At 39.5% G+C, this 18,417-nt stretch overlaps 1 protein-coding gene and 1 long non-coding RNA gene across 2 annotated transcripts in view; one reads left to right on the top strand and one right to left on the bottom strand.

The window, feature by feature from the left end:
• Positions 1 to 948: 948 nt before the first annotated feature.
• On the bottom strand, positions 949 to 10,347 carry LOC107836097 (uncharacterized). Its single transcript, XR_001661939.1, has 3 exons — positions 10,010 to 10,347; positions 6,006 to 6,180; positions 949 to 1,030 (listed from the first exon to the last, which is right to left on the bottom strand). It is a non-coding gene; the product is annotated as an uncharacterized LOC107836097 (long non-coding RNA).
• The window catches only part of cacna2d2a (calcium channel, voltage-dependent, alpha 2/delta subunit 2a), a 234,507-nt gene continuing 217,070 nt past the window's right edge, over positions 981 to 18,417 (top strand). The window contains exon 1 of the mRNA XM_016670882.1: positions 981 to 1,057. The gene's annotated coding sequence lies outside the window, so the exon portion shown is untranslated. The remainder of the gene's footprint in view (positions 1,058 to 18,417) is intronic.

An 18,417-nucleotide genomic window follows, 5' to 3' on the forward strand; every position in this document is an offset into this window, starting at 1 on the left:
GTAAGGAACGGCAGTATTGAATTGAGCAATTGAATTGTTTTCAAAAGTTGTTTTTGCCAGTTTATTTATAGTTTCTATTTGTTCCAGTCGAGCTAATTAGTCCGTGAACGTAACACACCTGGTTGGGGCTAGCAGACGGCGGTATTTAGAAAAGTTTGAAACGGCTTAGAATCTGGCCCCATAGCTCCTCCCTTCTAACTGTTGATCAAATTACCGACTTTGAATGATTTATATCACTGTGTCATAAACAGGGTTTCACGTTAAAACGCAGCAGGATTAAAAACTCACAAAGGACGAGATGCTAACCCGTTTTTTCCCCCATACATGCTAGGCTACATGGCGGTGCGGCATTGTTTCCATGGTTACCAGTTGTTAGCCGCCTACCTTCTCTATAATGCGATATTTGACATTTTTCTAATCATACTTATAAAGTTTATAAACGTTAATCTTCTTACCTTGTAAAAAGCGTTCGCTACAAACCGCGGTTACACCGAGGGCTGACGTCATATGATTGATGCTGCTATCAATTTTAACTCATTAAAAGTTATTATAAAATGTTTGGTTTCTGTCCTTGTCTGTTCGTGCAGCACCCCTACGACCATTTCTGAAGTGAAATATACTAAATAGAAGCGATACTAGGTTGCAGATGTCTGTTTTTTGACGGGCTTTATTAAAGGAGCGCTTTGGTTGTTTTGACGCCCGTCATGGCGGAGTTCTGGAGAGCGTGACGTCACATTCAAAATGTCAATATTCCTGATGGGAAACAATTTAGGAAAGTTTTTTTATTTTTGTATTTTCCTTCAACGTTGCCAGTAGGCGCTACATCTGTTAAAATGTAGAAAAGATGATGAATCCATCTCCATGGTAATGGGGAATATGCAGGAATGCGGCTGTTTTGCGTTCAGATGCCTATCAGCCCATTAGACGAGTTGAGTTAAACTCTGCCTTTCTGCTCACAGATCCTCCTTCTGCTGCATCATTCATGCAGGTTTTGTGCAGAGGGCAATGAAAGCCTGAACTCCAGAATCAACTGCAGAGATGAAAGAAGACACCAAAGGTAAAAAAAACAAAACAAAAACAGAACAAAAAACTAAACAGCAGCAGCAGTGTATCAAGTCTGCAGCCTCATGGGAGCAGTGGACCATATTCTGCCACTGATAGCTTGACAAATGATATCAACCGCAAGAGCTATTGTTATGACAGCAGGGGAAGATGGTATCAAACTGCAACAATATCCACAATCCTGCTAACATACTGTGAATAGAAGCAAACACAAATTAAGGTTGCCTCCCCCCCCCCTTTTCTTTAAAACTGCATTAGACAGATAAAAAAAAAATCAAGTTAGGTTTTTTAAATTATTTAGACGTATTTGTTGTTGAAGTGCTGCAAGGTTGCCACTAGATGTCTCACTCCATGACTGTGTTCGTTCCACACATGCAGACACACACACAGTCACATGCAGTGTGCACATGGTGTGTTTAATATGACCAGCCTAGCGACGATCCACATGTGTTTCAGTCTCCTCTGGGAGGACAGGAAAGCATCTGCCTCTCTCTGTCAGACACATTTCTGGGAAAAAGCCTAAATTCGCAGCTCGGCAGGAGGCGGAGAGAAAAAAAACAAACAAATATTGAGCAGAACAAAAATGACAATCATTTATGTGGATATATCCGTACATCCTAATTATCTTTGTATATTACCGATTCTTGTAATACTGCTTATCCCTACATGCTTGAGGTGATGCGGTAATAACACTGATAACAATGAGGATTTATGCAATACTTTTCTAAGCCAGGGATAAAATAACCACATAAACAATCCATTAGCTGTAATAAGGGGAGATTTAAACTGCAGGCTTCATTAGGTGCTCAGAAGGAGCTTCCCCAATAAGAACAAAGGGTCTCACCTGCCTGGTTAGCTCTTCTATTTGTAAATTTATTTTAACGTTGCAGACATCATTCAGACCAGGAAACATCACGGATCATAGAACCAGACGGTGGTTGTTTTACTCAACTTATAGTTCATTTTGTAGTGTCCTGAAAAAGTACTTTATTTTTTTTGTTTTGTTGTTGCATTTCATCATGTAGAGTTACTGGGGTTTTATGTGGTAGTCGCACAGTGAGGTGGAAAGGAAAAAGATGCAAAATGAAAATCTGAAAAATATGGTTTGCATTCATAATTACACCGATTTTCTTTTTTTTAGTAGAATAGTTGGACTTTGACTAGGCCGTTGTATACTGGTTGTGTCATTGTCCTGCCTCAGTCTAAAGACTTTTGCATTCTTATTTTTAATTATTTTTAGTCTATATTTCCATTCATCCTGCTATCCAAACTTTAAAAATAAAAACGCTATCCACCAGATTTCATAGATTTCCTTTTGCAGTGACTTTTATCTTATAAAACATTGTAGTCAACACATCCTCTTGCCTTAGCTGTCTACCTCTTGATTATTAAATTAATGCTCTCATTACACAGTCGTCAGTTTCAGAGGAAGGCCATGTTTGGTAGGTTTACAGGTGTGCCGTATATTGTTTCCATTTTAGATGTTGGACTAAACAATGGAACATCTGTGAGGTGTGGAAAGCCTGGGATGATCTTTTATAACCCAAACTGGTCTTTATTTTTTCCTTTTCTTTATTAATTCATACTGAGAAACTTCAGTCATTTTCATACTGGGATAAAATCAGTTGGGGTTTGTTCGGTAATATTGAGATTTTTGATGGTAATTGGCTGCAGCGATGCATTATGTATTTTTATATGTGTATTTATATATTATGATAGGATAAAAATCTGGATAAATTGCCAGGAAACGGCTTGTGTGCGACTGCCTGTTTCCATCAGACATCTGATTTGTGTTACTGCGTCAGAAGAAATCCTGAAGCCGACAGAAACGACTTCTCGAACTCAAACCTGTTTCATTTCCATTTCACCAAGCTGAAAACGGGACGTAAACGTCTCCAGTTTCACTTTATTTTGTTCCTGTTACCACGTATGTTTTTTATCTGCAGTTTCTGCTTTTGACATCAAATTATTTTAAAATTCAAGCAATAAAATGTCAGCATGGTGAATCTATTTCCGTCCTTATGAAATGTACTTTTATTTTCTGTGGGTAAAAAGCCACACTTTTGACAACCCGGATCTACACAGTCTGGATTTGTCCAGTAAATTTGTCACTTCCTTCAACATTTTGAACTCAGTTTGTAAAATCTGTGTGTTTGTCTTTCATAAAGTGACTCAGTTTGAAGCTGCAGAACTCCACTTGTGTTATCTGTTAATTCCTTCATTAAAACCTTATCACCAGCCTTAATGCCAATTAAAATTGACTCTAATTTGATGGCGGGGCGGGTCCTTGTCTATGCGCTCCACAGTAACTAGAGAACTCTAGGCCAGATGGAACCACCTGCTCGAGTTATCAAACCACCGAAGGCTGCACAGGCCTGTTAGTTTTGTCTCTTTAGTGCCGACACCGTTTAACGCGTTATGCGATGGCACTTAGTACCGTTCTCGCCGCTAAACTGTTGAAGGATAATTTAATGTCAGCGTGGCACTGTGAGGCAGCTCGTACTTCATTTTCTCCTCAGTGTAACGATGCTCTCAACTACTGAAACGTTTTCTCAGACACGTCCCGCCAGCCGGTGGAACAGAAGTCAAAGGTTAAATTGGAGGAAGAGGCGACAATCACGGCGAATGCGGCAGGTTTTACATGCTCCACTTCACTGAGTAGGACAGATGGAGGTCCCAGCGTTTTCTGAACGTGGGTGAGGATTTCTTCACTGAATTCAACCCCAAAAGATTCCACATAGAGATAGATTCATTTGAGAACGTAGCTGCGCACAAAGGGGTTCGTCGTATGTGGTCTGCAGGGGAAACTTTGGCAAACAGAGTCAGGGTCACACTGAACACTTGTGTGTGAATCACAATTAGATGTTATTGACAGATCTGCTTTATGCAGATGAAGCAGATGGCTCATGGGCAGTGAGAGGAGAGGCGGAGGATGTTGCAGGGTGATGAGCTGCCGTTCTTGTTTTGCAGCAGCTGGCTGACAAATAATGTGTCAGCAAAGTCAGGTGGACAATATTGGTGAGAAAGGGCTGGACTGAAGATGAAAACATCTGAAATGTCATCACGCACCTGCAGCGTTTAACTCTCACTAGCATTTTAAGAAGCAAATGTGATGCCCTTACATCTTTTTCTTTCCAGTTGTATACTATTCTGGATTTATTTTCTCAGGCTGAGGAGTGTTGTATATCTGAGAGGAGTTGTTTGGAGACCTAATGAACCGACACCCACCCAGGAGATTAAAAGTTCAATCTGCACCTGGCAAGACAAATCTTTTGGCCTACTTCATGTTGCTGGACAGGTTCTGTTTAGGAGCTTTTAAGAAGTGAAAGTGAAATTGAACCAAAATACAGTATGTGAGTGTAATGAGGGTTAATTTTCAATTTGTCTTGTGTTCATTATTGATGAACAGCTGAATCTGGGATCAAGACTAAATGATCCCAAAGGGAAAAATATTCTTAACTTGCTTTTTACTTCAAATTGTTTTTGAGTAGAATATGATAAAGTTTATAATTTGACCCACTCTGAGTGACCTCCACATGTAGAGAACACTGCAAAAACACAAAATCTACCAAGTAATATTTGTCTAGTTTCTAGTGAACATATCTTAGTTCACTTGAAGTCAGACAAAACAAATGTTTAAGTAACTTTTTGGGAAGATGTTGGAGTTTAAGTAAACAATTACTTAATACTGTTGAAAAACGTAGCTTTTCTATTGACAGATTATTTTACTTATAACATGAGAAAAATGTCTTGTTACGAGTGAAATAATCTGCCAGTGAAATATTAAGAAATTATTGACTTAAAACAAGCTCTTATATCTTGCTGAAAAGCTACTTGTAAGTCAGGTTTCTCTTATTTCAAGTTTACTAAGATATTTGCATTAGAAACAAAAATGACTTGGTAGATTTTGTGTTTTTGCAGTGTAGGTCTGCCCAGTATCTGCTAATAGATCTCAAACACAACAGAGTTACTCCAAAGAATAAGAACGCTTCGAATGAGTCAAATCGTCCAGCTTCAGTTCACCAAACGGTTTTTTTAATGGTCTTTCGTAACGATTTAAGATTATACGCTAAACAAAACGTGCACCTTCACCTTCCCTCTCTGTGTGGCTCTGATATCTCTTTCCTTTCCTCCGTTTTCACTCTGTATCCTTTTCAATCCCGGCTTTGATGTATGCATGAGGGAGGATTTCCTGGAGCCCAGAGAGGGCCATTACCCAGGGCCCATTAGGCCTCTAGTAGAGCATGTCAATGACTGCTTAGTCTTGTTCTGTTTTCAAATCTCCCCTCCACCCCAACCACCAATATGTCTGTGTGAGGAGGTAAGAGAGATGATAAAATCCTGTTCTTAATGCATACAAGTCTTATTTATTCAGTTGTTAAAGCATGAGTACTCAGCTCAGTGTTATTGCGTAACGTTTGTAGTATTGTGGTTTTTCACGTGAGGATGCCGGGTCGTTGTTTAATGGTGTTGTTCTCCCATGCAGGCAAGGATCGAGGGCAGTGAGTCATCATCATCAGAATGAAACGCTCTGACATTTGAGCATGAAAGAAGTCCCAGAATGCCTTGTGGATCAGCATCTCTGGGTTTGGTTTGTGTTTTACAGGAATAGCAGAATGCAATAAAAAAAAAAAGCTATTTTCCTATTGATTCCTCAAAAAAAGTTTTTAGGGCAAGCGATGAATGAGACAAATGGGAATCAATATAAATTTAATCTAAATTATGTACTTTAAATTTTGAGTATTATTGAGCGCGGCCTTGCTTATCTGATGAGTGGATGATGATGATTTCTAGGATGAAGAAAGTGGGAATGTGACAAATAAGGCAGATAAGCTTGGAAGTCTTTAAGGTTTCCTCATGAAGCACAAATGCTTTTTGACTTTCTGCAGCTGTTTAAAAACTCGCCGCCCTTAAAGAAAAGGTGTGACAAGTTTGTCAGGTACTTGCTTTGCAGAGAGCTCTTGATGGCGTTTGCTGAAGGGTTTGAATCTCGTAGGTGCACCGTGTCTGCCATTTGTGGTGGCGCTCTGGTGATGATGGTTTGATGGTCGCGGGTTGGATGCAGGTTTGTTGGTTGTTCAACACATGCAGATGGATTCTGTGCAACACATGGCTTTCCTGTGAGATCATGGAAAACCAGATGAATGTGTTGAGGTGTGAAATGTGCACATCATGCCCATAATTGTCACCAAAGACCTTGTGAAGATCCTGGCTGAAGCTGCTGAGAGTCTCATTAGTCCAGTACTGACACGAGCTGAAAGCCATAAAAATTATAGTTTAATGAACAGAGGAACAAAAAAACTAAAAATTTGGTTGAGTTTTGTAGTAACTAATTACATTTACTCAATTACATCTACTTGAGAGTAACTTTCTCTTTTAAAAGTTACTTTTAGGAGTATTTTTTTTCCTGCGCTGTACTTTTCACTTTTATTTGAGTAATTTTATTACAAAGTATTTCTATTCTTGAGTAAAATTTCTGGATTCTGTACTGACTGAATGGAAAAACTAAAAATCACCAAACACAGACCTGAGGTTTTTGTTAAAAAAAAGTTTAATAAGTTTTATATTGAAATAAACTTAATTTGGATTTTTTTCTTTTGCCTGATTTGTTTTATTTTTATCATTTATGTGAATTATTGTCATTTTCGTACTTAAATTACCAAAATTTCCACATAACTTTATATATTAGTCCGTCTGATTGTATAATTTTTTCAATATTAAATGATTGATAATTTGATAATTTACTATAACAATAACAGACTGTGTTACATAATATAAATGATATTAATGTACTCACACATATAATGGCTCCAAACAGATGTGCTTTTATACAACCATGCATCTTTGAAAAGCAGAAGTGGAGCCTCCTGCGTAACCAACCAACAAGAATGCTGCAGTGGTTTCTGAATGTTAATTCAGCATCAAATCAATTCTCTACAGCTCATATGGCGCTATGAAATGGTGCATATGTGCCATGATTAAACGTGCTGGAGTTCTGCTTGGGTTGCTTGGTAACGGGGCTGGGCCTGGCTGGGGTTGCTAGGCAACAGTACTCTGCCCGTCAAATGTGATTGGACAAATGGGAGGTTTCTTAAAGCGGTTAGTTTTCCACACACCAAAAACTTTAATTTCTTGCCCAAAAAATGTCTGGGTGTTTTTTTTAAGCATTTGGGTTGTTTTCAGAAGCAGCTGAGACACAAATGAAAGTATAAAAAAATGAGCAAAATGTGTGTTTTCCCTAATAGGTCCCCTTTAAAAATGAATTTGAAAATAAATCCTGGCATTGAAAAATTTTGATTGTAACTGAAAATATTAAGACGGACTCTGAAATAAATGTATTTAAACATTTTGTTTAGAAAATGAAACAAAATTGAAAGTGAACAAAAGGTTTATTGACCCTCTAAAGCAGCAATTTTCTTGTAGGACATAATCTACCAAGCTTCCACTGTTCGCCTCTCTAATCCCGAATATTAAACCTCTGCAGTGGTTTATTTCATGTAAAGCATTTGTTTTTCCTGTCTGAACATCAGCGCAGGGCAGAGAGAAACAAAGCAAGAGGTCAGGCAGAGAAAAAAAGATGGATAAGGTGGAAGAAGTGTGAGATAAGCAGCCAGCACAGCTGTGTTTCTGTGGGGTGTGTAGCTTTACTCGTGACTTCCCTACGGCCCACAGACAAGGAAACAAGGTGTGATTAATTCTTCCCCAGCCTGCTTGACCTCCGTCTGGGGGAGCGTTCCCCAGAAAGGAGGCTGCAGCCTGACGCAGCACAGCCTGGCCTGTCTGCTTTCACTGCCTGGATCAATAACAGACTGGCAGGTCAAGCTCTTCATGAGAAACTGAACCGGTCAATCTGAGAGAGAACCAGACTGTAAAACCTCTGAAGGTGGCTTAACTGGAACATGAAAGTCCACCTGCTGCCGTTAAAATGCAATTTAACTCATCAAGATAATAGTTTTGGTTTTAACTCAGAAATTAAAGTTAGTGAAGTTGATTTAACAACAAGAGACGAGTTTTCTAAACATTGTTTTTAAGTTCATTAATCTTAAATTGTGAGTTTTGACTTAATGCTGCAATTTAAACCAAATAATTATTTCACAATGTGCAAGAAAATAACTGCTCTCAGTTAGTTAAAGAGACACATTTCTCTACTATTTTGCTCGCATTATCAAATTAAATTAAATACTTATTTTACTTTAGAATAATTTAAATTCTTGTTTCAAATTGCATTAACAAAATTTCTGATCTGATGATGAATTTTATTAAACATCACAATAAATTCTGCTAAAAACATTTATTGTGAACAGAACAATATCCTCCAGCTTTAAAATAAACATTTGCCTTAATAATAGAGTCAGATCGATGTAACGCACTTCCATCTCAGGAATCAAAAACAAAACGCTAAGCATTCTGGGAAATAGTTCCCACTCCACTTTTTCTTCTATCAGTTTTTTAAGTGCCAACATAAAAATTCTTGCAGGTTTGACACGATTAATAAAAAGTTAACACAACTTGCTACTGTCAGTTTATCTTTCACAAACTCACATTCAGGTTCAAAATCTAAAACTCACTAAATTTATTTGACTTAAAGAGTAGAAAACGTTAAACACAACTAAATGCGGCTCAGATGTTTTGCAGTGCACCCAGTGATCGTTTGTAGGACTCAGCCGTCATTGATCTCTGTGTTTTCACTGAGCGGATCTCTAAACGGGTCGGATCAATCAGCTGCAATGGAGAGTGGATTCCCTAAAGCGTTACTGGGATCCAGATCTCAGACCTCTGAGCGCTCCAGTCACACACAGCGGGCTGGTAACTAGACACATTTACAATAACTAGATAATATCGGAAAAATTTACTTTGAGGAGTATTTTATATGATTTATGTTTACTTGAGTAACTTTGTTATAAAGTATCGCTGCTCTTACTCGAGTAAACTTTCTGGATACTTTACCCACAATAACTTCACTGAATGAACAAACATGTTTCAACCAAACATTCACCAGACACACACCTGCAGTTTTTGTTGGTTTTGTATTGAAAACTTATAAAGTTGTAAAAAGAAAAAGTGTCCTATCTTCACCTCGTTTGCATAATATTTTGCCTGATTTTATTTAGTAATTATGATATTTAAGTGAATTATTTTTGTTTTAGTCTTTAAAATACAAACATTTCCACATACATTTATATTTTGATTCTTCTGCTGCTGTAATTTTTAAATATTAAATGATTGTTGACTCACTTGAGTAGACTTTTTAGCAGATATTCTTTTACTTTTACTTGAATAAAGATGTTAAAGTAGTGCTGCTCTTACCCGAGTTCAGTTTTTGGGTGCTCCACCCACCTCTGCCTGCATTGTTGTTGGGATTATTACCTCTTTTCCACCAGGAGGCCAACTCTCAGCCCCCTGGTGTTTTGTTTGCTTGGCTTGGAAAAAAGAAACCGAATCGCTCTTTAAATAAGACAAAAAGCTACTTATTCAACGCTAAATTGGAGCCTGATTATCTTTGTCGCAGCTGCAGGTAAATTTAGATAAAAGTTTGCCCTGTGCAAATTTGAGAACAAAAAGAGGAAGAGAACAATGGGTGTGACTCAGCAGAAAAATTAAGTGTGAGTCAACCTCACTGGAGGCTCCATCGCTCAGCCAGCGTCTGCTTGCTGCCATCATTTATGTGATAGGAAGGTGATGGGAAGTAACAGAGTGTAAATTAATGTGTGAAAGAAGCCATCAATTAGGGCTATTTCCCTCAGCTTAGGAAGCTCATATAAATCAAAACAAAACTCTGTCCTGTCTCTTTGCCACATTTGTCTGGAGGGAGAGTCTTGCACAATATGTCTCCAAACTTCGCAGCTTTTAGGAATTGAAGATTTTATTTGGTCCCGTAACCCCGGGAGAGAAAGCAGACAGATTTGTTTTGACTGAACGACCCGTGACATCGAGGGGGATATCTCACCGTCCGCCTCCCGTCAGGTAGGTTTCCCTGTCCCGACGCAGGCCCGTGCCCCACAGCGCTTCTCTACCGAAACTACTTCTTCCTCTTCTTCTTCCTCCTCCTTCTTCTTCTTCTTGTCACTGAGGGCACAAAAATGCAGCGCAGCAACCATGCTGACTGCTGCGTGGCTTTCTGTTGCGCAGCACCTGTGTTGTGCCTCCTTGCTGACTGACCGAGTCGAGGTCGGCGCGGCCACAGGGCCGCTGCCTCTCCGCTGCCGCCGTACGCGCTGCGAGATGAGACTCCTCCAGTCGACCCCCAGGGAAGGCCTCGGGTTTCAGTCCGCAGCTTTTACAGGAGGACAGCTGGGACATAAAAATAAAATCCTAAGTTATTTTTAGCATCATGTTGTATTCATATGCAAAAAAATAAAAAACAAAAGAACCTCCTCTGATTCCGATTCTGGTGGCTCCTACCAGCACAACACTGGGTTATTTACTTTTTAAAATTTACATTATTAGTTACAGATTATGTTATGATTAAGTTGGACAATTTGGATATTCTAAAATAGAAATCACACACAACCAAAACCATAAATGAACTGGATTGTGACGTCTCCATAAACAAAATTCCTCTTTAAAAAATATCAATCATGATGGAAATTATTGAGCTTATTTAAATTTATTGTGCAATTTATTTATTTATTGCTTATTGTGACAGGCTTACACATGATTTCATGTACAAATCTGATAAGTCAGGCATGTTTTTGAAGACTTAGATTTTCCCTCTCATCCTCTGATCGCTTCATGATTGGAGTGTGTGTGTGTGTGCGTGTGTATTGACCTCCACTTCCAGGGACAGGTGGGCGTTCCCGATGCAGCTGATTGCTCTCAGGTGTGAGAGCCTGAGTCCATAAGGAGCTGCGTGACGACCGCTCGGTGTCTGATGGCCGATCTGAACTGGTGGAATCAAACCAAACATTCAGGCTCCATGTTGTTTTCTCTGTTTCTTTAGATCGGCTCTGGAAAATGTCTTACCAGAGTTAATACAGTTTATCTATACTGTGCCAATTCACAACAAATTATGTGTCAAACCACATGGAGCTTTTATACAAAGAAAAATGAGAGAAAATATAAAGCTTGCATATATAACAGTAAATAATGGAAGTTGTAGAAGAAGAAAGTAGCAGATTGCAGATAGCACTGATTGCAGTTTTCTGGCCGATTACCGATCTTTAAGAAGCCTGACCTGCCGATTCCGATTTTATCTGATACCATTTTTTTGGGGGGCTGAAATGTTGCTACATATGGCGAGAAAGTTGCTGAATTGGCAACAGTGGAGCAACTAAAGTACAGACATGAGCTGGTGGGTCAGTCTGTCAAACAGTGGATGATTTTTCCACCTGATCAGATCGGCTTCATATTCAAGTATCGGCCGATCACCGATCTCCCAAACTGAAGAAAATTAACCATCTATCCAAAACACATCCTTACTTTCTGAAGCTTTCTGCTTCCTCCACATCTCCAGTGTCCATTAAACCAACACCAAAGTCTCCATATTTCCCAGTAAGAAGCTCAGCCTCTGGTCGTTGCCTGCAGCTCCGTCTACCTGTGAATTCCTCTCCCACACATCACCTGACAACAAGCAGGTGATGCATCTCCTCTGGATCAACAACTTCACTTACCTCTGAACCAACAGGATCTTCCACCTCTGCGCTGTTACCTCTCATAAGCCGGCTCTGATCTCATCCTCAGAACATTTCCTCCATTATTCCTGCCGCTTCGCTAACATCTCTTCCTCTCATCCTTTCAGACGAACTGACCTTGCCAAAACAGATTCCTGTTATTTATTTAATAAATGTCCAAACCTTACTACGCTCTCACAGTGGTTTCTGCATCTGGGTCAAAAAACTAACCTTGACAATGATGAGAAGAAATTGGTGGACGCAACGGACCCAGGAAATAAAAGATGCTCTGATTGGGGAACAAAATGTAGCATTTGGCCTGGATGTGAAACACGACGTGTCACGACGCACAGGATCCTGGACAAGGTTCATAATTTCAATTAAAGGATAGAATAATGGCCCAGTCAAAGTCCAGACCTAAATCCAGTCTATCCAGATGGACAAAGCTGGTCCAGACATATCTAAAAAGACTTGAACATGAAAGCTCCTCCAAAAACCGTTCACAGTTGAGGGGTGTTGTGTACAAACCCTTGGGAAACTTTTTAAAGGTTCAGTTGCAAAAATGTTGAAAATAATTTCCCCTTATGGATCATTTTCTCCTGCTCTGTTTGTGTAGTAAAATGGCAGAATGAACTATAGGTCGGCCAAATTTGGCTGGACGATAAATTGTCCCGGAAGTTATCGTGATAAACGATAATATTGTTGTTTTTGAGATTATTTTCAAGTAATATAATAGTAAAGGCTTGTTAATGCAATAACAGATTCTCAACGATTAATCAACTTTAAATTCTAATGAATATTTAACACAAGACATTAAAAAAATAAACAAAACAGAAATAAATACAATGAATTGTGATGTCTATGTAAATAAAATTATCCTTCAAAAAAAGATCTAGTTGAAACCAAAACACCAGACTGAAGAGTTTTGTCATCTGGGTTTTGGTAGAAAGATAAAAATCTTCGAAAATGGAAATTGATTTGTTTTAATTTATCATTAATTGACTTATCGCTTATTGTGACAGGCCTGACTGTAGGCACTCCAAACATGTGAGCTGTGCTCATCCGCTCAACACAAATCTCCTACTTTTAAAAGAATGAAACATTCGCATTCAGCTCCAAAATAACGTTATTAATTCTCTTTGCATCCATTCAAACTCGTTCACTGGACCAGATGCGACAAGAACAAATGTAGTTGCGGATCAGCCTGTGATTGCTGAATGTTTACACTCCAGTTAATACAACGGGCCCCTCCAGAGTCGAGCCTCTAATTAGCAAAATAAAGCCTTGATTTCTGCCTCTAATCCAGAGTTTGTGAAGAAGGCACAGGGGGAGGAAGAGGAGGGGGACGTCAGGAGGAGGTGGCCTGATGCGCGCCCCCGTCGAGCGCACAGGAACGGGCCGCTTGGTGAAGGAGGAAGGACCTCTGATGTGCCAAAAGATGAATCAAGTGAGCCAGAGGGTGGAACACAGGAAGTTAGACCTACAAAATAAAATATTAATTTAAAAAAAAAAAACTGAGGTCAAAGCTGAGTCAACAAAAGACGCAATTCTCAAACTCGCTTTGCGCATTTAATGTCGTAAAATAAGTGCGCAGTCAAATTTAACGTCATCATAATTTAGAGAGGATTAAGTTGTTTTAAAAAACATTCTCTGGGAAAAGCAGTGCGCAATGGGCTGCGCGCAGTCACTTTAGTGCGACGTTTTGCACCAGAAACTACAAATGGTTTTATTTTGAAAGCGTAATGGGGAACAGTGGCGGCGCTTTGAGCTTCACCGTGTATGGCTGTTGTTGCACTGGAGAAGACGGAGGAGAAAAAAGGGAGCGAATGTGCGCTTTAGCTGGGAGAGAGAGAGAGAGAGAGAGAGAGAGAGAAAGAGAGAGGGGAGGGAGGACAGCGAGTGCGCGAACAGGCAGCAGCCAGGCGGGCACATCAGCAACAGCGGCTGAGCATCTTTCCCCCGATCCTCGCCTCCTGACTCTGCTTCTATCATTTATTTTGGTGCCAAATTTCTGCGTGGCGTGTGCGCCTCCGGCGGAGCCCCTCACAGCGCGGGGCTGAAGTGTCCAGAAGCGTCCGGCGACCGTTCACCTCCTACCGCTCACTTTCCTCCGGAGCTCGGTTTATTCTTAGCTCAGCTGCAAGAGACACACACACACAGAGAGAGAGAGAGGGGGAGACTGTCTGTCCTTCCGGTACTCTCTCTTATTTCTCCCAGTTTCTTGAATATTTAATGGAAAATGGCGATCTGCGCGCAGTCGATCGGCGTTTTCTGCCTCTTCGCCGTACAAACTGTACTTATTATATGCGTCTCCACACCGACAGCCGGGACCCACCACTTCCCACAGCACTACACGTAAGTACTAAGCGCTGTTTAGGTGTAAGGGTAGGAGGGGAGAGGGAGGGCTGAAGTAGGACAGGTGGCCCCCAACAAGGCTGTGTGCGCAGCGCAGTTTACCTCGCAGGATCTGATGTTTCCTGATGCTCCGTTTGATGCAGCGAGATCAACATCAGTCCCCACGCGTCCTGTGATATAGAGACATCTAATACCGATGCTGAGAATAATTGTAAATATGGCATCGTGGTGCACAGACACGTGCTGGAGGCGGATTTTGAGAAATATTAATAGGGAGATGAAATGGAAAATGGAAATTTGTGTGGTTGACTCTGCATTTGGGAGAACATCCGACCTAAGCTTTAAAGTCCTCCGGATAACACGCACACACATACACACACACACACACATACACACACAGTGGGAATAACAGAGTATAAGTAAAAACTGATGTTTTAAACTATACCAGAAACTCAACATGCATGGATATTATGAAAATCAGGCGCTCTGATGAGGCCAACTGTTCATGAAGATGATGGTTTATTGTCAGTAAAACCTGAAACTGAAGCAGGAAAACTGAAGTTTGACTTTTGCAGCGCACCTGTTGGGAAACAGTTCCGACAACTGAGCTAAATGCAAAGCCAATTTACTTCTCCTTGACAAAATGAAGGATGAACATTGGTTGATTAAAGCATAATCTAATTACCACGTTTCTGAGGTGACTGATGCCAACACAACATACCTTTTTTTTTATTTTTTTTAGATTTATTTATTCCTTTTTCTCAGTAATAATCCCTCAAAGTGCATCAGCTGCTGAACTCTGGAGGACATTTGATGAAAGTGTTTCTGATGTCAGAGAAATAAAAATATATTTAAGTGACTCCTGATGCATCCTGCTGGATTATCTGGTGAAAATATCCAGGGGTTTGTTAGTTTGATGTCCAAGGTGACTTTCAGTGCCATTGACTCAGATTAGCTGGATCGCTGATTTGATTGTTTGAGCCCAATGAAAAAAGGTGGTGCAGGAAATTTATGTCATTCAATTGTTGCGTGAAGAGCTTCCGAGTTGATTCCCTTTTTCTTTTAAACATCTTATGCCTCCCTCCCTTCAGGTCTGAGGTGCCCTTGTTTAAGTCTGTATTATATTCAGCTTCCTCTTGGGGTTTTTAAACTGGGTTTTGGGTCACCCACATTACGTTTGCCAGAATTTGCTACATAATTGAAGCATGTGTGTGTCTGTGTGTGTGCAGCTTCTGAGCCAACCTATCTGAGTTTCTTATTTGTTTTGAAGGCACACTTAATTTCCCAGCAGTGCTCGCATTTTCTGAGAACTCAAATTGCGTTGTGGTAATGCTTCAGTTTATACTTCAGTGTGTTTCTAGCAGAGGGAGGGAGCAGTTTCTATATGTTTAAATGATGTGGAGAAATCGGTTCTGATAGCAGTTTTTCCTCCCCAGAAAGTAAATCTTTCCAGTGATGGTAAAATATCAACAGCAATCTTGTCAAAATGTTATTTCCACACATCAAAAAATAGTCAACCTCCTGCCCTAATAGATATTTGAGTGTGGCAGCGCGAGTGATGAGATCCATCGCAGCAGAATGGACACAGTGATAGCATGTTGCCGGCACACAGGTCTCCCATCCGAACTCATTTCATCACATTTTCTGCTTTTCCGTAATGTTGGGCCGGGCATAAATCAGCATGTGTTGGGGGAAAAACATCAAAAACGCAGGGGAACAAATGGCGGCGTTTCTACAACTACATCAGACTAGAAAGAGGCAGAGAGCAGGCAGTCGGCTTTAATGTGCTGAACCATGAAAACTTCTTTGTTTTAAAGAAAGATAACACAGCTTTCATTACACACGAGGTCTAAAGGCGTGCGTTCAGCATCGGGCCCCAGTAGTGCATATAATTTCCTAAACAACCGTGTCCTGATATCTCAGTAGTTGGAGTTCTGCACATCTGAGACTGGAGGATGTGTTGCTCATTCGATTTAGTCCAGTAAAACTCAGAAGTCATGATAAAGTAGTTTGGAAAAGGAACATTTTAACAGATATTACTTGACTGCTTATTTCCCCCGGCGGTTCAGATGCTCCCTGTAGTTGGAGATGCAGCAGTCGAGCTTTTCCCGACCAATTTGGATCTTAACTTCTTCTGAGATTTTCATCCAAGAATTAAATGAGAAAAATAAAGTGTGGCAGGCTTTTTTTTTTTTTTAATCCAGCTGTGCCTTGAATGCCTTTAACCTTCATAGGAATGTATTTTATTTAGCTATAACATGTCTATTAAAGTGCAGGCTGTTGGTGACACATTCATTGACAGAAAATGCATTTTTAGCCAACAGAAAAAAACTGAACTTTAAACCATTTATAAAACTCAAATAAGCTGATTTGTGTATTTATTTCTATTTTGTCTTTCTTACAACGTGGGTTAATGCATGGACATAGCTCCAATTTTTACTAGCTTGATTAGTTTGATTTCTGGTTTAAATTTAATTTCAATGCTTTTAGTGTAACACCCCCTTTATATTGAGGTTATTATTGATCATTTTATTAAATATTTTGCTCTTTTTGGGCTTCTGGATAGCATTAGGGATGAAAATAGTTTTCTAGCCAGCTAGATATTTATAAATGTAAACTTTTCTGCATTGCCACTGAGTTTTCAGTTTTCTTTAAAGTCTGACCTGCTGATTTCCATTTTGACCAATTCCAGAGTTTCATTTTGTAGATTGCAGCACAAAAATGATCTGCAGCTTCTATGATAGATGTATGAGTTTTGAATCCAGTGGAAAGTTAAAGAATTACTCTCATCATTCCTTATAAAGTTTGTTATAATGGCGCTTTCCTTTCCACTGTCGCCACGTGCTTGTAGAAAGTTTTTTATAAATCTGAAGAGTAAACTCAACTTGGCTGAATTATTTNCATGTGTTTCAGTCTCCTCTGGGAGGACAGGAAAGCATCTGCCTCTCTCTGTCAGACACATTTCTGGGAAAAAGCCTAAAATCGCAGCTCGGCAGGAGGCGGAGAGAAAAAAAACAAACAAATATTGAGCAGAACAAAAATGACAATCATTTATGTGGATATATCCGTACATCCTAATTATCTTTGTATATTACCGATTCTTGTAATACTGCTTATCCCTACATGCTTGAGGTGATGCGGTAATAACACTGATAACAATGAGGATTTATGCAATACTTTTCTAAGCCAGGGATAAAATAACCACATAAACAATCCATTAGCTGTAATAAGGGGAGATTTAAACTGCAGGCTTCATTAGGTGCTCAGAAGGAGCTTCCCCAATAAGAACAAAGGGTCTCACCTGCCTGGTTAGCTCTTCTATTTGTAAATTTATTTTAACGTTGCAGACATCATTCAGACCAGGAAACATCACGGATCATAGAACCAGACGGTGGTTGTTTTACTCAACTTATAGTTCATTTTGTAGTGTCCTGAAAAAGTACTTTATTTTTTTTGTTTTGTTGTTGCATTTCATCATGTAGAGTTACTGGGGTTTTATGTGGTAGTCGCACAGTGAGGTGGAAAGGAAAAAGATGCAAAATGAAAATCTGAAAAATATGGTTTGCATTCATAATTACACCGATTTTCTTTTTTTTAGTAGAATAGTTGGACTTTGACTAGGCCGTTGTATACTGGTTGTGTCATTGTCCTGCCTCAGTCTAAAGACTTTTGCATTCTTATTTTTAATTGTTTTTAGTCTATATTTCCATTCATCCTGCTATCCAAACTTTAAAAATAAAAACATTATCCACCAGATTTCATAGATTTCCTTTTGCAGTGACTTTTATCTTATAAAACATTGTAGTCAACACATCCTCTTGCCTTAGCTGTCTACCTCTTGATTATTAAATTAATGCTCTCATTGCACAGTCGTCAGTTTCAGAGGAAGGCCATGTTTGGTAGGTTTACAGGTGTGCCGTATATTGTTTCCATTTTAGATGTTGGACTAAACAATGGAACATCTGTGAGGTGTGGAAAGCCTGGGATGATCTTTTATAACCCAAACTGGTCTTTATTTTTTCCTTTTCTTTATTAATTCATACTGAGAAACTTCAGTCATTTTCATACTGGGATAAAATCAGTTGGGGTTTGTTCAGTAATATTGAGATTTTTGATGGTAATTGGCTGCAGCGATGCATTATGTATTTTTATATGTGTATTTATATATTATGATAGGATAAAAATCTGGATAAATTGCCAGGAAACGGCTTGTGTGCGACTGCCTGTTTCCATCAGACATCTGATTTGTGTTACTGCGTCAGAAGAAATCCTGAAGCCGACAGAAACGACTTCTCGAACTCAAACCTGTTTCATTTCCATTTCACCAAGCTGGAAACGGGACGTAAACGTCTCCAGTTTCACTTTATTTTGTTCCTGTTATCACGTATGT

Source organism: Poecilia formosa, unplaced genomic scaffold (assembly GCF_000485575.1).
Source record: "Poecilia formosa unplaced genomic scaffold, Poecilia_formosa-5.1.2 Scaffold2, whole genome shotgun sequence".
NCBI classification, from domain to species: domain Eukaryota; kingdom Metazoa; phylum Chordata; class Actinopteri; order Cyprinodontiformes; family Poeciliidae; genus Poecilia; species Poecilia formosa.